The sequence below is a fragment of the Lagenorhynchus albirostris genome, chromosome 2 (assembly GCF_949774975.1).
Source record: "Lagenorhynchus albirostris chromosome 2, mLagAlb1.1, whole genome shotgun sequence".
Lineage (NCBI taxonomy): Eukaryota > Metazoa > Chordata > Mammalia > Artiodactyla > Delphinidae > Lagenorhynchus > Lagenorhynchus albirostris.
Window position 1 is genome coordinate 25239745 of NC_083096.1, and position 24823 is coordinate 25264567.

The 24823-nt window shown below is 42.2% G+C and overlaps 1 protein-coding gene and 1 non-coding gene across 4 annotated transcripts in view; one reads left to right on the forward strand and one right to left on the reverse strand.

Annotated features, from left to right (window-relative positions):
- Positions 1 to 24823, forward strand: part of SMYD3 (SET and MYND domain containing 3) — a 722658-nt gene that overhangs the window by 645704 nt on the left and 52131 nt on the right. The window lies entirely within an intron of this gene.
- On the reverse strand, positions 10353 to 10485 carry LOC132516562 (small nucleolar RNA SNORA66). Its single transcript, XR_009539388.1, has one exon. It is a non-coding gene; the product is annotated as a small nucleolar RNA SNORA66 (small nucleolar RNA).

The following is a 24823-nucleotide window of genomic DNA, read 5'->3' on the forward strand; positions in this document are numbered from 1 at the left end:
GCCACCATGATGTTCCATTTGTCAACAAGAGCCTCCTCTCTGTTCCTGGGGCCCAGATTTCCGTTAAGTTTTGAATCTGTTTATAACTTTAGAAGGAAGACTGGAGCATATCCCAGACTAGAGCCCCAACCCCTGGCAAGTCAGTGGGAATGCTTAGCCACAAATGGAGTCGTCATCCCTGCGCGTCTGGGAAGGAGCCTTGGGGCATAGTGGGGGCGTCACAGATATAAGACTATCTTCTGTTTCTTACACTGAATATCCCACTATTTGGTAGCAACAGTTGCCTGGCTTGCCTTAAAGTTGTTTTCCTTGGAGGCTGTACCTGGAGATGTGGCGAAAGGATCAAGACCGTTGTCCTGCTCCGGCCTTGTCCAACCTGGTCCTCTGTGAGCTTGGTTTGCACTCCATCTCAAGCACTAACCGAGGCCCTTTTGTGATGAAGATATCCTGGGAGCCTTCAGTGAAGAGAGTGTATGTGTGACGGAATCCATAGTATAAGGTCATCCCCAAGGATCCGGAAGCTGAGGAAAATATACCTGCTGCAAATTCTAAAGTTCTGTCAGGTGGAATGTCCCGAAGTCTTCCTCATTGGAGCTCCTGGCAGAGCCGGTACAAGCTAAGTGACCTCAAATCCTTCGGAAAGAGCAGCTCCTCAGCAATGCCACTTACACAGCACAGGAGATCAAACATGTCATTTAAATAAAGTCCTGCAGCAGCATTCATTTCACAGGTCCCTGGGGCTGCACGTGTTCAGTACTAGAAGGACAAGGCTTTGAAACAAGCGTGTGGGGCAACAATGAAGTTCTCTGTTTGCCCCCAATTAAATGAGAAGATCAAGAAAGAAGGAATCTTCTTTTAAAAAGCTGAGCTGTATCCGTCCTTACACTTGCTGCTGCCTCACAAATTTTTCCACCTTAATTTTCTAATATTTCTGTGAAGACAATGGTTTGGACAATCGGACATGGCTATAAATGACATTATTAAATTGTTTCTGTTCAAAGCAAGAGGATCCCAGAAATTCAAGTGCTTTCCCTTGGAACTGCAGTTCAAACCGTATTTAATAGCTCATGTAATAGTCATGGTTTACTCCTTTGCTAGACAGTAAGTGTGCTGACCTGGACTTAGCTTCCTTTCTGCAGCTTTCACAGGATTTAAGGACAGCTGTTTATTTCCCCTTTTTTCCCTTCTGATTATAAAAGTTATACTATCATTGTTTTTTTAAAAAGGTACAACAATGGACTCCTCCAAACAACCCCATCACCTAAAAGCAACTACAATTAATATTTTAGCTCATTTCATACCAGTGATTCATCTGCGCATAGATGAGGCCCCACGAGGTAACCCAAATGAAAGAACAGTTTCGGTGCTAATATTCTGATGACATCTAAACTCTAAATGTTGCCTTTCTCCTGAGGACAGCTACTCCTAGTTCCACTTCTACTTTGTGGTTTCCAGAGCCTTCTCCAGCTCTGGTCTTATTTGCAGCCCTTCTGTGGAGCGTCTAGAAATCATAATAAGCTCTTTGATGGGTAGGCCATTACCCACCTAGTCTTTAGCCTTGCTGTAGAGGTTGAGTAGATTAGTTTGACTAGGCCTTGGCCTTGGAAATCTTTTTTGGTTATCTCTTTTCAAATAATTACTATTCACGTACTTCTCCCAAATGCCCTTAGGCTAGGGAATAGCTTCCTTTCTTGCCATCTCTAAGGTGTGATTCTTCTGCCTGGGCAGCCTCCCTCCTTCAAGGGTGGGATTCATTTAATCTTATTCTGAGGCCAGCTGCTGAGCCTGCACCTGGGGGAGGGAGGTTTGCCTCTCAGGCTGTGTGTTGACCCTTGTAAATTTTATCTCAGGGACCTTTGCAAATGAAAGAAGCAGTCTCATCACCATTACTGCCACTCTGTATCTTCATCTGCCTCCATACCCAGCTGCCTCTCCATCCTTGCTGAAGCCAAACTCTCTGGCTTGCCCATTTCTCAGATTCACTCACTCACTCACAGTAGCTGGTACCAAAAAAGAAAAAAAGAGGTGCTAATTATTATATCCTGATAAACAAGGTAGTGCTTCTCTATCACCCCGGCCCTTTGAGTGGCTGCCTCTCTCTTTTTTTATTCCTGCTACTGGGTGAGTTTCTCATGCATGGCAGGTGACTGGGAATGTTCTCTGTAGGTTACCCTGATGAGGGGATGGTTCCCTAGATCTACCCCCAAGCATGTTTTCCCAGACGACGTACCTCCCTCACTCAGGGTTGACTCAGGCTGTAGGTGTTATGTTGGTCATAAAGGAGGAAACCGGGAGGCACACCGTCCACAGAGCACAGCGAAGACCTGTCTGCATTCACGCCTTGCCTTGTCCATTCATCACGCAGCTGTCGAGTACCTGGTGGAGCCGGGAGGCTGTGACAGTCCACGGGAGCAGCTCCTGCTTGAGGAGGGCTGGCACATGGAAGGAACTGAAATAGTACAGGTCCTTCTGGGCACAAGCCTGTCCTCGTCAGTGCCGAGGGTAAAGCAGTCATGACTCAGAAACACATAGAACTTTAGAATTATAAGGAATGGAAAAGGTCTCCGATCCATTCTTATGATTTCCTGGGGGAGAAGAAATATCACTGAGGGAAATGACCTGCCTGACTGATGTGGCCTGCAGCCGAATCCCGTTCTTGGACTGACTCATGTCCCAGAGGTCAAACCGATTTCCAGCCACTGAACATAGTCATCACCTACTTCCAGAAGGGCGTTCCATATCCCTGTAAATGGGAAATCAATTTTGAGACAATCTATGCAAAAAAGAAGGGCCTTTTTCTAAGCTAGCATGACGTAGAGGAAAGAACAAGGGCTTTGGAGCCCGGCCAACCCATGGTCAAATCCAGATTCTTCCACTTACTAGCTAGGTGATCTCAGGCAGTGTACTTAACCTCTCAGAACCTCAGTTTTTATTATTTGTGAAGTGAAGGTAATAATACCAACCTTCAAGAGCTCATCAGAAGTATTAATGGAATAATATCCATGGTGCCCCTGGACCGCATATCGCCTAATTTTTAACATTCAAGAAATGATGGTTATTATTTGCTTGTGATTTATTTTTATTTTTTATACAGCAGGTTCTTATGAGTTATCTATTTTATACATATTAGTGTATATATGTCCATCCCAATCCCCCGATTCATCCCACCACCACTACCCCACCCCCCCCACTATTTGCTTGTGATTAGAGATGGCTTCACTCTTCACTGATCTGTGTTTAGGAAGATAGCTTGCCCTAAATATTAAGTTTGTTATGTACCTGGTAGAGAGAGAGGCTGGACGCAGAACTGTGGTTGAAAAGGCAAAATGACAGGCACAGCCAAACTGTATCATCATCTGTTCCAAAAACCTCTGATCAGATGGTTTTCCAAATTCTGAAAATCCTAAGCCCCGGCCCTTTAAAGAAATAATGTTAAAAGTATAGTGTTAAGAAACCCAAGGCTTTCACCATTTGTTCACATCTGTCTGGGAGTACAGATGCTAAAAGCATAACAGATATCTAATGGAATCTGTCTTTTTGATGGTAATTACAGCATTCTGAAGTAGGCTTTAAACACATCTGTATACATGAACTGCTGCTTCAAAATTGCTTGCTTCAAGGGGGCGTTCAGTCTCTTGCTCAACTTTCAAGTTAGATTTAAACTACTGTTTAAATTGATGGCAGGTGTTTGATCTATAAATAAGAGTCGTGCTTTGCACTTTAGCGCTCTGTTTACCTGCTGCACGGTGTTCATTCACATCACACCAGGATATCGGGAAGGCCGGAGGAGTCCGCATCAGTGACCTGCCCGAATGTAGCAGCTGCAATGCAGCCTTCAGACTTTTAAGTTCCGAGAGGGACTAGTTCTGCGTTCAGAGACAGGAGGCCCTGTTGAATTGGAAGATGCACCCGTGAGCCTGAAGGGAGGCGAGAGCATAATATCGGAAGGACAGCAATCACCGGGGACTTTGGCCAGAATATCTGATAATCTCAGTAGCTACTAAAACATCTTCCCTGGTAATTTTCTTTTCCGTCTGCCTCCATGTGGCAACAGCATTTCCTCAGTCTCCCAGGCCACGTGGCTCTAGCAGCTGGATCCCTTTGTAGCATCCTGCTGCCATCGTATTTCAGTTTTCCACTGAGGACTTCTTTGGAAACTGGTCCTCTCTCCACAGCTCCCAGTTCAGTTCCGTCATTCAAATTGCAGCATTCTGATGCAGACCCCCAGGGCTCAGACGGGCTAGACACAGAAGCCCTGATGGCTTTCCCTTTCCAGCCTCTTCAAACCTAATGCTGCCGATCAGGTCCACGGACGTGCAGCCCCTCAAGGCTCCGAAGAGAGCGGACCAGCGGGAGTGCAGCTCAGAGCGTCGATCAGTTCTCAAGCCGTCCCACCGGGCCTGGAAGGAGTGGCTCGAGTGGAGGTACAACTTTCGGTGAGTGACGGGGAGGCGATGCCGCAGAATGACCTCCTGACCACTCATTCTCATTTGTCAGTTCCAGTCCTGTCTGTACGAGGACCTTTATTTACAGTTCTGGAAATGGAGTGCGGAACATTTGGGGGAGACTTGGAACTCAGGAGCTGTGCTATCCTGGCTTCCACCCACAGAGCATGAACGGAGGGAGGAAAGCCTCCTTCTGCCCAGGTGTCTTCGGCGTCCCTGCTGTCCTTCTGTCCACTTTGCCCGAGCTAGGAGGTCTGCTGCGTCTCGCTGCCTCATGCTACAAGCTCGCAGTCTTTACTTGGTGATCTGTAGGATGGCGTTCTGACGTTGTCCCCCTCTTTGTTCCTAACCTGAGTATCTTGTGTCTGTGGGCCTAGCTGCCACCCCAAGGAACTCAACGGCCGGTGCTCCGAGAAGGGGTACCTCTAAGTATTGATGGCAGAGTTACACTCTGCTACCTCCTCCTCTTGAACCACGGGGCTCCGTAAGAGAGGGCCTGTGCTTCCTCTGTAGATTGGGACCCACGTGGCTGGGATGGGAGCTGTTCAACCCAGCTCTTGGGTCCCTGAGAGAGGGACATGCAAATCCCGCCCAAGCCCAGTGCAGCACTGTATGTCGGTGCAGGTTCGGTACAGAGGCTCCGAGAAGGAAAACGGATGCACACTTGGAGAAGAGAAAAGTGGTAGATGATTCTGAGCATCTGAACATTTACCTGGCAGACGAAATTGTAATCCAGCTACCAAATGATCGCTAACGCCGAGGCGATGAACCCGGCAACACAGAGCAGCTGCAGTCAGTACAGAGCTCCAAGCTGCTTGGAGACCTTGTGAAAAATCATATTTTGACCCCAGCCTGACTTTAAAAAAGCACAGCCGCATTTCTTCCCATTATAAAAAGTCCTGTGCTGGCGTGGGACAGTGTCCCCCAGAAGAGGCCAAGGCATTCTGCAGTCGAGGTGGAAACACACACACACACACACACACACACACACACACACGGCAAACACCTCAAGAACCTTGGGGCATCTAGGAGGCCAACATGGGCTTGAGGACAGGAGAGGAGTGGCCGGCTTCACCTCCCTTCACCTCCTGCACCAGCTCTCAGGAGGCTGCCCTCTCCCCAGGCAGTCGGTTCTCTGATAAAGTGAAAGCGTTAGAAGGCTAAACTCGTATCCTCTTGAATTCTTCCCTTTTCCATTTTTGCTAGAGACTTCCGTGATAGTGTTACTTTCTTCCCTTGTTCCTTTAGAAAGCATGTTTTTGAAACGTCATGGAAACAGGTGGGAGAGGAGCCTGTGTGTGCGCGTGTGCTGTGGAGGTGGAGGGCACATGCCCACACGGGGGCCCAGCGCCGAGAAACCAAGAAACGAGTATGCTATCTTGGATCTGATTTTAAAAACGAACAGAAACACCCCAGCCCAGAGCCTTTATCTGTTTAACGTACCAGAACTCCACTGCAGGAGACCGACTTCTGTCTTAGCCTATTACCAAAGGCGTAGTTCAGCTGCCTGGGAACGGCCAGCTTGTTGTTGCTGGGGGCCGTCCTGGGTTATGATCTGGAAGAATCTGAATCACCCTTTACATCTTTTCCTGCTCTCATTTTGATTTCGGCAGTGGCAGAAGAGGAGAATACTCCCCAGAGATTCAATTATTTCCCTTCAGAATCCTCTTGGAATCATAATGACTGTTAGAACTTGAAGGCACCCATATCTCATGCTAGTCAGCCTAACTGGTAATTAAAGTGCAATTAAATTTTTCACGGTATAGATTGTGCCTGTTTTTTCAGGGAAATTACAAACTCCAGGCCCTTGAGAGTTATGGGACTAATCTATAGACATTTAATAATTCAGCTTTGATCAGATGCAGTCGCATCTGAACGGGAAGGGGGATAGTATTGTTTCGTTATTAATGGTGCGTTTTAATTTTATTTGGTTTCTTAGAGACCAGAAAATACTACCAGTCCAGGAACGAAAGGCCATTTTCAAATTGGCTGCTGCTCTCATTAACATGTGCCAATACTGATGTCGCCACTGCCAGCCTCGCTTCCCTCAAATAGATCTGAACAATTTAGAGTCCATTCCTGACTTGTCACCAGTGAACAAGGAATCAACATTTGGCCAGAAGTTGGGAGGCTTAATTGGTTGATCCTGTCTGGCCTTGGCCAAGTGTTTTTTCCCTCTCTCCTTCCCTTCATCACTCTCCTAATTTTTTTCTCTTTGTTGGTAAAAATGTCTTTGCAGTGCAGGGCTGTGCTCATAAGTCATTTCTTGACTTCTGATCTGAGGCCAGCATTCCCACAGAGACCTGGTCAGCTCCCGGGTCTCTGTGCTGAGGAGAGCGACCCTGGCCAGAAGCCGAGCTGAGCGCACCCGGAGCAGAGCTCCCACCTGCCCGCAGCCCCGCTGCGGCAGCAGGACGTGCTCAGGTGCTGGCTGGGAGGGGATTCGATGTGGGCTGCAGAGGCTGGACCACAGCCCACTAGTGATTTGTAGCAGAGGCCCACCTTCAGGCCCTGTCCTCAATCAGATTCATTTCTAACTTTTGAGAAGACATGGCTTTTTTTTTTAACCCATTTTGAAAACTCATCTTGAGAAATACCACGTGTCCCAAATTGGCAGGATATAAGTTTACCAGTAAATTAGTGCAGTATAGCATAGCAGCTAAGAGTTTAGATAGGAGTCAAATAGGGCTGTGCTGCAACTCCATTGCCTTGAGGTCCCTTATTTTAGACGTGGGTTTCTTAGCTTCCCTGAGCCTCATTCTTCCCGTCTCTAAAGTGAGTATATTGACAGTACCTGCCTCACAGGGTTATTGTAATAAGGATTAAAGGAGTTAAACGTTAGCAAAATGCACAGTACAAAATAAGCACTCAACAAATACTAGCTGCTAATGCTTTAATTACCGACCTATGGGGTGGTGCATTGGCATTCTTTTTTGGGTACATTTTAATTCTGCATCCCCACTTTGGAGTACTTTTAGAATACTTTCTCACACCTCTCCAGACTGGAATTCTTCCTCTTCTCTGTCTCTTCCTTTGATCATCCCTATGAATAACAAAGAAGCGGAACCACTGGAAAGACTGTCTTACTCATCACCGTCTTCCCAGCAGCTAAGTTGTTCCAAGGCACATAGGGGGCCCTCAATATGTAATAGATGGCCACAGGGATGGAAGGAATGTCCAAAACCAATTCGATGATGGGATAAGAAAGAAAAAAAAAAAACTCTCTGGTTTCTTTACTCTTCTATCTCAAGTCATATGCTGCATACAGAAGCTGTAGTGAGGGACTTGGGAGTATAAGTTATGTTAAACTCCTAGCTGCAGATTCTTCAACTAATGTGCTCGAGCCTGGATTCTGAAGGCATATTTGTCAGGTGGGACAGCTACTGAGTCTCATATTAGCTCACAGGATAATGGCACAGCGCATCATCAGTCGGAATTGGGAAGAGGACACAATTTTCGTTTGGTGGTCTGGAGCCATGAATGGGGTGAACACTGAGTACTGATTTTCAAATGGTGACTAATAGAGGGTAAAAAGCAAAATATGTTTTCGGTTCCAGCTTATCCTTTGCCCATGCCACAAATTTTGGCAGTAAATTAAAATCAATCTTCATTTGCCTAAAACAGTAAATTATAACAGCAGCATGTAGCCAGGAAGACTTAGGACACAAATGAGCAGCGGGCTGTTACTTTCTGCATTGCACATCTGCAAATGTTTAACCAGCTCAGAAAAGAGACAAAATTGACGTGGAACATTGAGTACTATTCTAATATTTTTATTATTAGAATAATATGGGAATATTCTAATAGTTTTAATCTAATAATTTGATAATTTTAATCAAATCTTAGCTCTTGGCTTGTGTAATTTTCACCTCACCTCCAACTTCTTGCCTATGAATGAGGGCATTAACAAGCTTGCTTCTGTCTTATATTCTGAAGACCTAACTGTGAAATAGCCTGACTCTTTCCTTCTCAGCTCTGCATTACACACTAACACACTGGCCGAATCTATGGATGAGAAGCTTCTCTTTCATTTCTCCTGTTTTGACAGGAAACATATTCTTTTTTCTTTTACCCAGAATCTTAGATAAACAATTCATCTCTGTAGTTTTCAGCTACCTGGGGCTTGACCCCGTGGATTTGTGAATCAGACTAGAAGCCTAAGCTTTTTTGAATTTTTGATATGAAGTGGGTCCTGCCTCTCTCTGATTCATTTCAACATTTTAAGACAGTCTGGTCTAGCATCGTAAGCTTTTGTGTATATCGTAATTCTTATTTGTGTGTATGTGTGAGTATGATTTGTAATGGGAAGACTCATCTAACTGAAAAGTCCAGGAATATCTAGCTTCAGGCATAGCTGGATCCAGGGCTCAAAGGATACAACATTGTTTCTCTCCAGCTCTCTGTTTCCCCTTGTGTTGCCTTCATAATCAGGTACATCAAATTTTTAAAAACTTTCGAAACTTTGTGACTCTGTCATTTTTCTATTAATTTTTGTTAACTCTAGAAATAGTGAATTTGTTCTTTTCCTGGAATCCTCACCTAATTCCACTACTTCCAGAAGGCATCTCCATGACTGTCCTTTTGTTGTATAAGAACCATTTAGCCTCCACGTGCCCTGGCTTTGTGTTTGGACTGTCATCTATTTTCCTTCTGTTATACTGCACACAGAGGGAGGCCTGGAGAACTCTACTTTCCCCAGCTATCAGGGATCTTTGTGTAGATTTAACCATATGAAACTATTGCTAGTTGATCATTTTTTATCTACGAAATTGGCAAGTTCATACAGTTCAACCTAAAATACCAGTCTGGAGTGGTACATGTTTTACAGCGGCAGCAGCAATTGTGTCTCAGAAACCTTGCATAAATTGCTATTTTAGTCGTTGCCGATGGTTTGTCACTGGCGCTTCTCCTGGCCTCGGTGTGATGTATAAACAGCTGGAGGCAAATGGCAGAGTGCTTGAGCATATGGCAAGTCATTCGTAACTGAGCCCCATGCCCGAGATGACCATCTTTCATGTCACAGTCGGAGGTTCTGGCATGCCGTTCCGGAATTTCACCATTAAATTAGGTTCTGTGAATCAGATAATGAGGAAAGATAGGAGGCATTTTTAGAAACTGTAGAGCTTCACTGCCAGCCCTGTGAGTCTTAAGCATTCATGCTCCTTAACTCATTTCGGCCACTCTTGGTGGGGATTTGGGGGGAATCCGTAAATCCCCCAAAGGCCAATCTACCTATGTGCTAAGGCCGTTAACAGATCATCGAATTTCAGAGCTGGAGAGGATTCTAAAGACAGTCTAGCTGCAGCCACTCGCTTTACAGATGAGAGCAGCATATCTCAGTGAGTTAAGAAATTTGCCCAGGGTCAGACTAGGGCAAGGCCCATGGCTCTGGCTTCCCGGTCCTGTCTTTTTCCTCTTATTCTATCATTTCAGGGAGCAGTGCTGGCCTTCCAGAGTGGGGAGTCAAGTCCATTCCCTGCCCTCTTCACAGCTTGACTTTTGTTATTTTTTTGTTTAATTATGGGATTTTAGGTCACAGACAGGCCCATGAGGGAACACTAGAAACTGGAACCACCTTAGAAGCCAGAAACCTGCAGAGCCCAGAGCCAGGCCCTGGACTACAGCCTGTAGCCACTGACCTGGGGTATCCAAAGCGTGATCAAATTCCATCTCTAATATGGCAATCCTTCTGCTTTGGGAGGCAGAAGAAGTTTCTTAAAAAAATCATCTTAAAAACAACTAATCATTTGGCAAGAAATTAAATAAATAAATAAAATTCGTTTTGATCTTACTATCAAGTAGCTATTTTTACAATTTATAGTAAAGAAGAAGAAAGAGTCAGCTCATGATCTGGGGAGAAGGGGAGGTTAGTATTTATTGTTTTTTTTTGTTTTTTTGTTTTTTTTACAATGTACTGGGACAGAATGGGCCACCTCGGTAGCATCCAAGGCTAATACATTTCTATCACCACAATTACTTTAGCAAACCTGGTTCCTCTCACCTCTGCAACATCATGCAGAGCTAGTGATCGAGCTTGCACGGGGAGGTTAGTATTTGACTCTGACCCTAGGACTCATGTAGCTGAGGCCTGTGGTGGCCTTGTAGGAGCCTGCTGTGCTGGTGGCCCTGAAAACTTGGAGAACTCCATCCCAGGAACACTGTTGGGTCAGATCTCTCCCATTATGTGAGTTTTCAGTAAGTTTTTGCTTATATGCAGGGGTACTCTGAAAGTAACTCAAATATTTTAAATAAATCAAACGATTATAAAATAAAACACAGTGGAATATGTTCACAGCAATGTTTAGACATTCCTGAAGTCAGTTCTCCAGGAATCATTGGACTGAACTGTACAACACACAACCTTCCTTTAACGGATGGGACTGATTGACTGCTATAGCAAAGCCTTGATCAAGACTAAATGACATTGTAACATTTTGGAAGAACATGATTTGATATTATTCCAAGTTTGTTTTTTGATCTTCTGTTTTGGTTTGTTTGTCTGCCACTCATTTGTTTTCTTCATGTGCCATTGTTTTTGTGTGGATCCTTCCCTAAAGTCATTTTTTTGGAAAACTAAATGTAGGATTCCCCTTTTATTGGGGTGTAATAATTGTTAGTTTCAGCCTATTTTTCCAACTGGAGACTTTTGTTTTTAATCCTGATGCCACCACTCTGCATATGAAGGAGGATAACTAACTTTACTGGCTCACTTTACATACTTTTAGCTCTTTTAATGCTTCACAATAACTCTCTTGAGAAAGGAATCATTATCCCCATTTTATAGATGAGGAAATGGAGAGTCCAATGGATTAAGTAACATGGCCAAGATTAGAGAGCTATTATCCCTACCTCTGAACTTTCTAGCAACCGCAGGTTTGATAAACATGTCTTAAATATCTTTATCCAGATCGTGGCTACAGACGTTGAATAAATCCAGGCCAAGGATGGCCTGTTTCCAGTGCCCTCCAGGACTGAGGGAAATGTTAATCAACATCCTCTGGGAGAAGCTTTTCAACCACTTAGTGATCTATCTTGTCAAATCTGATACTCTGTTTATTGGCATTATTATTGTTTTTGAAAATTCTTTTACATATAAAAGCATCAAACACATTTTTTAAAGTTTAGCTATTTTAAACATTTGTAATTGGTTCTGGTATAATATGTAGCGCACCCAGACAAAAATAAACTTCTTTAAGATCGAGTTCTCCAAGTGGGGCTGTTTATTTGGTTTGTCCACCAGAGACTTGACTTTAAAAGCCAAACTGGACCTAGTGAGTCCTGGCACCCCACATCATAATATCTAGAGGGCTTCTTCAACACAGGATTTTATGTGATGAACAAAGAATTTGTCGAGAATCACTAAGTCCCATGCTGTGTAATGAGAACTACATAAAATTCATTCAATTATGTACAACTAACCACACATGTGCCCTGTTCTCAGTTTCTGTCTCTTCCCCATCGGGAAGGTAGTGCTAATGTTTAGCCACAGGGTCCAAGGAAAGAGTCTCTTTCATCAGCCAGACTGAACCCTTCTCCCAGGTCCTGGGGACCTGCCCCTGGGCGTCTCTCATTCTCCCATGGGTGGTGCTGGCTTGTCTACTGCTTGTTTTAGGATCCTTATTACTAATTACAGAAAAAATCCTAGTCTTTCCTTATGCTTTATACAAAATAGTCTTTAAGAACAAGGTTTTCACCCATTGCTATCCATAGATTTCATTGTTCTCAGCCAGTATGCCCTACAGCAGTCCACTGCTTGTTTACACAGGCATGATAGGGGCTCTCTGTCTCACCTAAGGTGCATTCTTTTTTTTTTTTTTTTTTTTTGCGGTACACAGGCCTCTCACTGCTGTGGCCTCTCCCGTTGCGGAGCGCAGGCTCCGGACGCGCAGGCCCAGCGGCCGTGGCCCACGGGCCCAGCCGCTCCACGGCATGTGGGATCCTCCCGGACCAGGGCACGAACCCGCATCCCCCGCATCGGCAGGCGGACTCGCAACCACTGCGCCACCGGGGAAGCCCCATAAGGTGCATTCTTACTACCATTCATTCATCAGCTTCTTAAATATTTAACTATTTATTATCTATCTCCCATGTACCAAGCACTCTTAGATATAGTATTTTTTTTTAAAAGCATATATGAATCCTGCCACCAGGCAGCTCACACCCCTGTGTGAGAGGCATACCTTAATGACATGAGTCTAAAAATACAGCATGTAGTTAGGCACTGTGTTAGAGCTATGAAGGGAAGATACACTGTTATGAGAGCTTAAGATGGAAGGACCTGACGTGGTCTGGGGTGGAGAGAGGTGGCGTTAGGAAGGGTACGTACACTGTTCTGAGAAAGTGATGTGAATTAGCCGAGGCAATGGGCCAGCCTTGGAGAGAAGCTCGCAGGTCCTGAGGCAGGAGGTATATGGGATACTCAAGAATTCGCGCAAAGGCTAGTGTGCTTGGGGGCAATGGAGAGATGAAGGATGGGGAGGGATGAATGGCCCCGAATGAGGCTGGTAAAGTGGGCACGTGCCTTAGGCCAGCTGCTGCCTGGTAGGTGTCTCAGGGTTTTGTTATTAAGTGCAGATGCCCCCTTGGGGTGTCTGGAGTAGATGCCAGCTGCTTATGCGGTTGGTGTGAATTCCTGCGCTGCAGCCCGAGGTGGGCAGGTGCAGCCCGGGGCTGGAGGAGCCTCTCTGGCTCACTGGTTCACGAGCAGACATCACAGAGAACCTACTCCAGGGCAGGATGGATGCCTCGTGTCAGCGCTGCCGCCAGGATGCAGGCAGAGCAACGTGTGGAGCACAGTTTACTCCCATGATTAACGTTATTTACGCGTTCCGACAAAGCCTGAAAATGTTCATTTGCATAAACTCACTCATCATTTAGTCTGCTTCAGGACCACTAAATCTACTTCTCGTCATAAATAATCCCAGACTCCGTGCATTCAAGCCCATAAAGTTGTCATTTCGTTGGACAGGAGAGGAGAGGGACTTCTAGAGCGGAAGATAGTGCCTCCAGCCTAGGACAACACTACCTGCTGGTTCTGGTGCATGAGCTGCTCGCAGACCGTTCACAGAAACTAGTTTTGGGGTCCTGAACAGCTGAGGTTGGGTCTGGGTGTAAGAAGCAGAATGTGTAGAACCGAGTCTTTGGATGAGGCAGGACGTGGTGGACCTTCCGGCTGAGCCGTAGCTGCCTCGGCCCCACGCTGTGTCCTCCTTGCTGTGCTCTTTGCGCACCTGTGTCAGAGGATGCTCACCCTCCCGTCGCACTCTGCATCTGACCTGAAGGGGGCGCTTTCGCACGCAGCCCTGCTTCCTGGATGCTGCTGTTTCTTCGAGGAGTGGAAGGGCCTCTGACCCTGAAGGGCCGGGGCGCTCTGCAGAGTAGTGAGCGCGCCGGGAGTCTGGGGGCACGGGGAGCACGGTGTTGGATGTATGGACATGGGGGTTGTGGGAATGTCACAAGGACGTCGTCAGGGAGAGAAGTTGGAAGTGGAGGGAGCAGGATGTGATGGGAGGGGGACCCTGCGGCACAGGCTGCGGGAGGGGGAGAACAACGGGACTCAGGGGCTGACTGCGTTCTTGGGGGGAGGTGAAAGAAAGAAGCAGGAGAAGTAAGAAAATAGGGAGCAAAGGCAGGATGGTGATCTGAAGACTCGAACAGCAAGAATGAGGAGTGAAGCTTGAAGTGGTAATCCAGAGATGGAAACACAGGGGCGACCGCAAGTCCCGAAGTGGCAGAGTAAGGAAGCCTGCCTGCCCTACTCTTGTTCAGCCCTCACATGGGACAAGCCCAGCCTGGAGAAAACAGGTAGCCCGAGACCCTTGATACTTGGCCCTCTCTCGCTTGCTCTGGAGTGGGTAGGCTGAGAAGCTGGTGACACTTCAGCATGGAGAAGGCTCAAGGTGTGCACACGTGCATGTGTGTGCACACTAAACAGTCAAGGCTCCTGACTCAAAAGGCTTCTCAGACTGCAGTTCCCTGCAGGCTGGGGCCCGTCTGGCTTGCGCTGGGAACTGCTTCCTCTGTGCAGGGCTGAGGGACTGAAGCCAAGCCCGGCACCGACTCTACTCAGGGATGTAACAGCCTGGGCTGGGTGGCGGGGCAGGGGTGGGGTAGCTGGGGCTGCCATGCTCACCTGCAACCACTTGATGTGAGAATCCTCACATATGGTTTCCTGAAATTTGAATTACCTAGTAACAGCCAAGAGTTGTATATATATTTAAAGGTAAGATAATTTCTTAAAAAAAAAATTAAGATTATTTCTACTTTCTGAAATGTGATTCATTTATGTAGGGAAACATTGGACCTTTATGCCTAATCTTTATCTGTTTTCTGTGCCCCAAGCTACTAATCTCAAATGCTGAGCATCCTTGAACCCGTATTGTGAAAAGTGTAAGAAAATGAATTCCCTAGAACGCACAGGAAACAGACCACTAGTAGCGAGCCTTGGCAATCTCTTGGTCCAGCTCTCTTTTGGAACCTAGAAGCAAATGAGGAGACACATCTTGGCACAGTTTTGAAAAGCTACCAGTAGTGGACATTTGCAGCAGATCTGAAATATCTTTAGAGTTGGCCATTTCCTGTACTGGCCTCAGCAGCCATTTGAAGGAAGGCCCTGTTCAGAAGAAGAGTACACCAAATCCCCTCATATTCTGTGCCCGGCAATTTGGTACTCGAATAGAAAGTTCCTTTTGCAAACTTTCACTCATACTAACAAAGAAGCATCCATCATCTGACTCCTGAGTGCAGTAGCTGGTGTAGATATGTCTTCTCCTGTCCTTCCAAATCCATCATTGTTTCTCAGGGGATTTGCACTATAATCGTGGCCTTTCCTTTTCGACTCATCAGAATAGTGATGCCTTCTGTAGAGAAAGAAGGAGAAAGAAACACTGAGTCTCCTCACTTCACTGATATTTGCTGCCTGATTGAAACTGGCAGGATGGGGCAATGATCGAGCTGTAGTAAAAGAGCTCCCTGTACATGCAGTGACTACACTGTATTCCCTTCCAAATTCAGATCAAAATATGCAAGAGTTTTGTGCAAATCAAATCCCGGTGATCTGACCTCACTGGTTTTGAATTTATGGTCGTTTAGAGAGGACTTGGGTTGATGTTCACATTTCCAGTATCTACAGAAGAAAAAAAATGTTTCCTAAAAAGCAAATGATGAATATGTAGGAAATTATAGGGGAAATATTCATGCTATCTTTACAGCATGCTATCCCAAATAAACATTACTAATCACAGGCAGTTCCTCACTATTTATTAAAGTAGGTCCTGGCAGAGTCTATATTTGGAAGTGGTCTATTAACCACTACTCTGTTATTATACAGACTTATAAAAAATCAGTCTCTATTTTACTGAAAGAATCCAGAATTTAAAATTTCTAATAAATAAGTTGCTTCATCAGCCCAATTAGTCCTAACAAATAAAATTTTATTATATTTTCTTTCTGTAAAATGTTGAAACAACAGAATCTTTGCTTATTAAACATAATACCCACTTCCAGATAATTCCATCATCTAAGTGCCAAAAAGAAAATCAGGCTTCCCAACCCAAGAAGTATGTTTCCTTTCACATCAGGACATTCCTATGTATAATCTTGACCTTCATATTCATAGATAGCACTACTGTCAGTGTGAGTTGTATAGGAAAGTTTGGCCAAGAAGACAGAAGTGTGGCCTTTGGCTACTGTTTTAGAGATCTTATGGCTGTTTGCAACTTTGCTGTGAAGAAAATTAACTGGATACCATAATAAATATGTTGGTGGGGCGGGGGGAGTGTCTAAGATACAGTGGTCAGAAAAGGACTCTTTGAGAAGATGTATTCAAGCTGAAATGGGAAAGGTGAGAATGGCATTTGGGGAGAGGAGGAACACGGAGGTTTTGGTGTTTGGCTGTTCCTCTCTGGCATGTGTCTGGTCCTAAGGTGGGAGAAGTCTTGGTTGACCAGATAACTGAGGAGATGCCGGAGTAGGTGACTGGAACACATGGGCCAAGGGCATGAAATGAGGTTATAAAGGTAGTCAGGGAATTTCTTGGTAAGATGGCTTTATTAGATCATGCTTTAAGCCACAAGAGACAAAATATAACAAGGGGAAATTTAAATGTTATTTCCAGGGTCAAAGCAAGATCTGTGGATCAGAAAAAGAAGGGAGATGCAAAGCAGGTACAGAGCTGAAGCCACTGGCAGCCCAGCTCTGGGATAAAGCAGGCAGAAAGACTGGTAATTTGACTCCTGCAATGTATCAAAAACTAGATATGTTCTCTATGAAGTGGGAAGCAGAGTCAGGCTCACTGCTTAAAACCAGGGCTGTTTATAAGTGAGAGAGGGCATCCTCACTTATATGACAGGAGGCTGACAAAAGTGACTGCTAACCAATGCCTAGGAGGATAGCTTAAATGAAGCTTGTATCTCTATAGACGTAGAGATACAATCCCAGACACAGGATCCTGACCAGGACTTGAGCCAAACTACCTGCTGGCTTGGTGACTGAATATTTCTGTCACTGAGAGTAGGATCCCTGAGCCATCATTTAAGATTCTGTTCAAGATGGGGGCCTGGGCACTTGTGGGGACATGGTGCAAATAGAGACAGGGACAGAGACAGATGAGAGGGAACATCCCATTGAGAATGCATTTACACACCAAAATTCCAAAACACATGAGGAAATATAACATCAAGAAAGTGAACCAATCCACAGTCAGAAGATAAATTCAATCCATATGGAAATAAAATCATAGAATAAAAGTTTTAAATATATTATGAATCCTTAAAGAGAAAAATATCTACCAGGGTTGGGGAAATTGGATAGAAGAAGAGGAAAAGAACCAATTATAGACCCTAGAAATGAAAACTATAGTCCCTAAAATTAGAAAACCATAGAAATATATTGAATTTAAAAATAATACTTAGGAATTTGTTTAGAATGCAGTTCAGAGGTGGGCGGGGTACTAAGATGGCAGAATAGGAAGACCTCGAACTCGCCTCTCCCACAGATATGCCAAAATCACAACTACTTACAGAGTTGCTATCTGTGACAATGACCTAACGACTAGCAACAACCGCACAAGGCAGGGCCTGGCAGCCAACTGGGCTGGGGGTCAACCCCACCTACCAGTATGCCCACAGTAATCAGCCCTGCCGCAACAGAAGGGTACATGCGACCCACATAGCACACAGCCCTGAACCACCTAGCTTGGGTGGCCAGGGGAGCATGCTGCTGGGCCCAATAGTACATTTCCAACATAAAGCCACTTCTCCAAGACAAGACTTGGAGACATAATGGACCTACCTAATACAAAGAAATAAACACAGAGAATTAAGCAAAACGAGGAAACAGAGGAATATGTTCCAAACAAAGGAACAAGACAAAATCTCAGAAAAAGAATTAATCAAAACAGAAATAAGCAATCTCCCTGAAAAAGAGTTCAGGGTAGTGATCGTAAAGATGCTCACTGATCTCAGGAGAATGGATGAACACAGTGAGAGCTTCAACAAAGAGAAAATATAAAAAGAACCAATCAGAGCTAAAGAATACAATAACTCAAATTTAAAAATCACTGGAGAGAATCAATAATAGATTTGATGATACAGAAGAACAGATCAGCAATCTGGAAGGCAGGGTAATGGAAATCAAGCTGAACAGAAAAAGAAAAAAAGAATATGAAAAAAGAAGATAGTTTAAGGGACCTCTGGGACAACATCAGGTGTATAAACATCCACATTATAGAGGTCCCAAAAGGAGAAGAGAGAGAAAAGGAGGCAGAGAACTTTTTTGAAGAAATAATAGCTGAAAATTTCCTTAACCTGGGGAAGGAAATGGACATCCGGGTCCAGGAAGCAAAAAGAGAGTCCCAAACAATATGAAGCAAAAGAGGCCTACACAAAGACACACTCTAATTAAAATTGCAAAAATTAAAGATAAAGAGAGAATTTTAAAAGCAGCAAGAGGAAAGCAACTAGTTATGTACAAGGGAACTCCCATAAGATAATTACCTGACTTTTCAGCAGAAATGTTGCAGGCCAGAAGACAATGGCACAATATATTCAAAGTGCTGAAAGAAAAAAAGAAAGCTACAATTAAGAATACTCAGAAAGTTATCATTCAGAACTGAAAGAGAAATAAAAAAGAGTTTTACAGACAAGCAAAAGCTAAAAGAGTTTATCACCAGTAAATTGGCCTTAAAAGAAATGTTAAATATTTTTTCTATGTGGGGGAAAAAAGGTCACAACTATATAAAAAAATATATTATGAAAAGGAAAATCTCACTGGTAAAGGCAAACATACAGTAAAAGTAGTATATCAACCATTTATAAAGCTAGTGGGAAAGTTAAAAGACAAAAGTAGTAAAATAATCTATAGCTACAATAAGTAGTTATGGGATACACCAAAAAATGATGTGAAATATGATATCAGAAACAAAATGTGCTGAGGGAGTAAAAATATACGGCTGTTAGAATGTGTTCAAGCTTAAGAGATCATCAACTTAAAATAATCATACATATAATAATTTTATATATATACACACACACACACACACACACACACACACCCCTCATGGCAACCACAAACCAAAGATTGATAACAGATAAATAAAAATAAAGAGAAAGGAATCAAAACATAGGACTAAAGGCAGTCATCAAATCATAAAGGAAGAGGACATGAGAAGAAAGGAACTACAAAAACAACCAGAAAACAATTAACAAAATGGCAGTAACTACATACCTATCAATAATTACTTTAATGTAAATGGACTTAATGCTCCAATTAAAAGACACAGAGTGGCTGAGTGGATTAAAAAAACAAGACCCATATATATATGCTGCCTATAAGAGACTCACTTCAGAGCTAAAGACACACACAAACTGTGTGAAATAGATATTTCATGCATATGGGAACAAAAGAAAGCTGGGGTAGCAGTACATATATAGAGCAAAATAGACTTTAAAATAAAGACTGTAACATTAGATGAAGAAGAGCATTACATAACAATTAAGGAATCAATCCAAGAAGAAGACATAACAATTGTAAATATATATGCACCCAACATAGGAGCACCTAAATACATAAAGAAAATGTTAACAGATGTAAAAGGAGAAATTGACAGTAATACTGTAACAGTAGAGGACTTTAACACCCCAACCTCAATGGACAAATCATTCAGACAGAAAATCAGTATACAAACACTGGCCTTAACACATTATACCAACGCACTTAATAGATATATACATAAAATTTCATCCAAAAGCAGCAGACTGCACATTCTTTTCAAGTGCACATGAAATATTCTCCAGGATAGATCGTATGCTAATCCACAACACAAGTCTCAGTAAATTTAAGATTGAAGTCATATCAAGCATCTTTTCTAACCACAATGGTGTGAGACTAGAAATTAACTACAAGAAAAAAAAACCTAGGAAAAACATAAAGTATATGGAGTCTAAACAATCTGCTACTAAACAACCAAGAGGTCATTGAAGAAATCAAAGAGAAAATCAAAAAATACCTTGAAACAAATAAAAATGGAAACACAATGTTCCAAAATCTATGGGATGCAGCAAAAGCAGTTCTAAGAGGGAAGTTTATAGCAGTACAGGCCAACCTCAAGAAATAAGAAAACTCTCAAATAAAGAATCTAACATTAAACCTAAAGGAACTCAAAAAGAATAAACAAAATGCAAAGCTAGTAGAAGGAAGGAAATAATGAATATTAGAGAAGAACTAAATGAATAGAGACAAGACAAACAAACAAACATTAGAAAAGATCAATGAAACTAAGAGCTGTTCTTGGAAAAGATAAACAAAATTAATAGACCTCCAGCAAGATTCATTAAGAAAAAAGAGAGGGCCCAAATAAATAAAATCAAATATGAAAAAAAGTTACAATTGACAGCACAGTAATACAAAGGATCAGAAGAGAGTAATACAAACAATTATATGCCAACACATTGGACAACCTAGAAGAAAAGGATACATTCTTAGAAACACATAATCTTCCAAACTTAAATCAAGAAGAAATAGAAAATCTGAAGAGACCAATAACTTTAATGAAATAGAATCAGTAATCAAAAAAGTCCCAACAAACAAAAGTCCAGGACCGAGTGGCTTCACAGGTGAGGTCTACCAAACATTTACAGAAGAGTTAACACCTATCCTTCTCAAACATTCCAAAAAATTGAAGGGGAAGGAATGCTTCTGAGCTTACCCTACAAGGCCAGGATCACCCTGTTACTAAAGCCATGCAAAGGCACTAAAAAAAGAAGAAAGAAAACTATAAACCAGTATCATTGATGAACACGATGTTAAAATTCTCAACAAAATATTAGCAACTGACAGTACATTAAAAGGATCATATACCATGATCAACTGGGATTTATCCCAGGAATGCAAGGATGATTCAGTATCAGCAAATCAATCAATGTGATATGCCACGTTAACAAAATGAAGGATAAAAATCATGTGATTATCTCAATAGATGTTGAAAAAGCTTTGGACATAATTCAACATCCAAATATGATAAAAGAAAAAAACAACTCTTAACAAACTGGGTATAGAGGGAACATACATCAACATAATCAAGGCTGTATATGACAAACCCAGAGCCAACATAATACTCAATGGTGAAAAGCTGAAAACATTTCCTCTAATATCAGGAACAAGACAAGGATGCCCACTCTCACCACTTTTATTCAACATAGTTTTGGAAGTCCTAGCCAGAGCAATCAGACATGAAAAAGAAATTAAAAAGATACAAATTGAAAAGGAAGGAGGAAAGCTATCACTTTGCAGATGACATGGTACTATATATAGAAAACTCTAAAGACACTACCAAAAAACTATTAGAACTACTTAATTCAGTAAAATTGTAGGATACAAGATTAATATACAGAAATCTGTTGCTTTTTTTTATACACTAATAATGAACTTTTTTATACACTAATAATTTCTCTTTCTGATGAAAGAGAAATTAAGGCAAAATCCTCTTTACAATTACATCAAAAAGAATAAAATACCTAGGAGTGAATCTAACCAAGACGTGAAAGCACCTGTACACTGAAAAGTGTAAGACACTGAAGAAAGAAATTGAGGGCAACACAAACAAATGGAAAGATATACTGTGCTCATAGATTGGAAGAGTTAATATTGTTAAAATGTCTGTACTACCCAAGGCAATCTACAGATTCAATGCAATCCGTATCAAAATACCAATGGAATTTTCCACAGAACTAAAACAAATAACCCTAAAATTTTCATGGAACCACAAAATACCTCAAATAGCCAAAGCAATCTTCTGAAAGAAGAACAAAGCTGGAGGTATCATGCATCCTGATTTCAAACTATGCTACAAAGCTACAGTAATCAAATCAGTGTGGTACTGGCAAAAAAAAAAAAAAAAAAAAGATACATAGATCAATGGAACAGAATAGAGAGCCCAGAAATAAAACTCACACTTACATAGTAAATTAATCCATGACAAAGTGGGTAAGAATATAAAATGGAGAAAAGACAGTCTCTTCAAGAAGTGGTGCTGGGAAAGCTGGGAAGCCACATGTAAGAGAATGAAATTACAACATTTCCTCACACCATATACAAAAATAAACTCAAAATGGATCAAAGCCTTAAATGGACGGCCTGGAACTGTAAAACTTCTTGAAGAAAACATAGGCAGTACATTCTTTGACATTGGTCTTAGCAATATTTTTTGGATATGTCTCCTTAGGCAAGGGCAACAAAAGCAAAAATAAACAAATGAGACTATATCAAATTAAAAAGCTTTGCACAAGTGAAGGAAACTATCAACAAAATGAAAGGGTAGCATGCCAAGTGGGAGAAGATATTTTCAAACTGTATACATCTGATAAGGGTTAACATCCAAAGTATACAATGAACTAATACAAGTCAATGTCAAAAAAACCATACAACCCAGGGCTTCCCTGGTGGCACAGTGGTTGAGAGTCTGCCTGCCCATGCAGGGGACACGGGTTCATGCCCCGGTCCGGGAAGATCCCACATGCCGTGGAGCAGCTGGGCCTGTGAGCCATGGCCACTGAGCCTGCGCGTCCAGAGCCTGTGCTCCGCAACGGGAGAGGCCACAACAGTGAGAGGCCCGCGTACTGCATAAAAAAACAAACAAAAAAGCCATATAACCCAGTCTTTAAAATGGGCAGAGGACCTGAATAGACATTTTTCCAAAGAACACATACAGATGACCAAGAAGCATGTGAAGAGATGCTCAATATTACTATCAGGGAAATGCAAGTGAAAACAAGGAGATACCATCTAAGATCTGTCAGAATGGCTATTATCAAAAAGATAATGAATAACAAATTTTGGTGAGGTTGGGGAGAAAAAGGAACCTTTCATACACTGTTGGTGGGAATGTAAATTGGTGCAGCCACTATGGAAAACAGTATGGAGACTCCTCAAAAAATTAAAAATTTAACTACTGTAGAATCGAGCAATTTCACTTCTGAGTATTTACTTAAAGAAAACAAAACCACTACTCATAAAAGATATATGCACCCCTAAGTGTTCAACAGTAAATCAGTGGATAAAGAGGATGTGGGAGGGTGTGTGTGTGTATATGTATATACACAATGGAATATTTCTCAGTCATAAAAAAGAAGGAAATCTTGCAGCTTGTGATGACATGGATGCTTCTAGACAGTATTGGTTCTGGGGCCTAAGTGAACAAATCAGACAGAGAAAGTGAAATACTGTGTAATCTTATTCACATTTGGAATCTAAAAAATCAAAGTGAAACAAAATGATAAGACTCATAGATACAGAGAACAAATGGCTTGTTACCAGAGAGGAAGGGTGGGGTGGGGCAAAATCGGAGGGAATTAAAGAGTACAAAGTGCTATTATAAAATGAATAAGTCATGGGGATGTAATATACAGCATATGGAGTATCATCAATAATGCAGTAATAACTTTTATTGGGACATATCATTACCAGACTTATTGTAGTGATCATTTCGTAATGTATTTAAATGTCAAATCACCATGTTGTACACCTGAAATTTAGCATAACATTATACATCAACTATGTTTCCTAATTAATTAATTAATTAAAAAAATTATAACGAATACAGCTCAGAGAGAAAAAAAAATTTTTTAAACACATGAAAAAGCAGCTAAGGAGCATGAAAGATATTTTGAGACTCTCCAATAAACTTATTTATTCATTTATTTACTTATTTTTTGAAGTAGAGTTGATTTACAATGTTGTGTCAATCTCTGCTGTACAGCAAAGTGACTCAGTTATACACATAGAGACATTCTTTTTTTAATATTCTTTTCCATTATGGTTTATCACAGGATATTCAATATAGCTCCCAGTGTGATACAGTAGGACCTTGTTGTTTATCCATCCTGTATATAATAGTTTACATCTGCTAATCCCAAACTCCCAGTCCTTCCCTCCTCCAAGCCCCTCCTCCTTGGCAACCACAAGTCTATTCTCTATCTGTGAGTCTGTTTGTGTTTTTGTAGATAGGTTCATTTTTGCCATATTTTAGATTCCACATATAAATGATATTACATGGTATTTGTCTTTCTCTTTCTGACTTACTTCACTTAGTATGATAATCTCTAGTTGCATCCAAGTTGCTGCAAATGGCATTATTTCATTCTTTTTTATGGCTGAGTAACATTCCATTGTATATATGTGCCACATCTTCTTTATCCATTCATCTGTCGATGGACATTTAGGTTGTTTCCGTGTTTTGACTATTGTGAATGGTGCTGCTGTGAACATAGGGGTGCATGTATTTTTTTAAATTTTGGGGGGGGTAAAAGTCATATAATATAAAACATACTATTTTAACCATATTTAACTGTACATTTCAGTGGCACTAAGTACATTCATGTTGTCGTGCAACTCTCACCATCATCCATCTCCCGAATTTTTCACCTTCCTAAACTGAAACTCTGTCCTCTTTAACACTAACTCCCCATTCCCCCTTCCCCACCCCCACCCCCTGGCTCCTGGCATCTACCGATGTGCTTTCTGACTCTATGAATTTGACTATTCTAGGTATCTCGTATAAGTGGAATCAAATAGTATTTGTCTGCACCTAATGTATATTGGAATGAATTTTTAAGGTTAACTTCATATATGTCTTGCAAGCAGATCGTATCTTCCTGTTTTTTCCCCCTGTGCTATACAGTAGGCACTCACCAGTCATCTACTTCATACATAGTAGTGTACAGATGTCAGTCCCAGTCTCCCAATCCATCCTACCCCCCCAACCCCCTTGGTGGCCATACATTTGTTCTCTACGTCTGTGTCTGTATTTCAGCTTTGCAAATAGGTTTTCTGTACCATTTTGCTAAATTCCACATATATGCGTTAATATATGATATTTGTTTTTC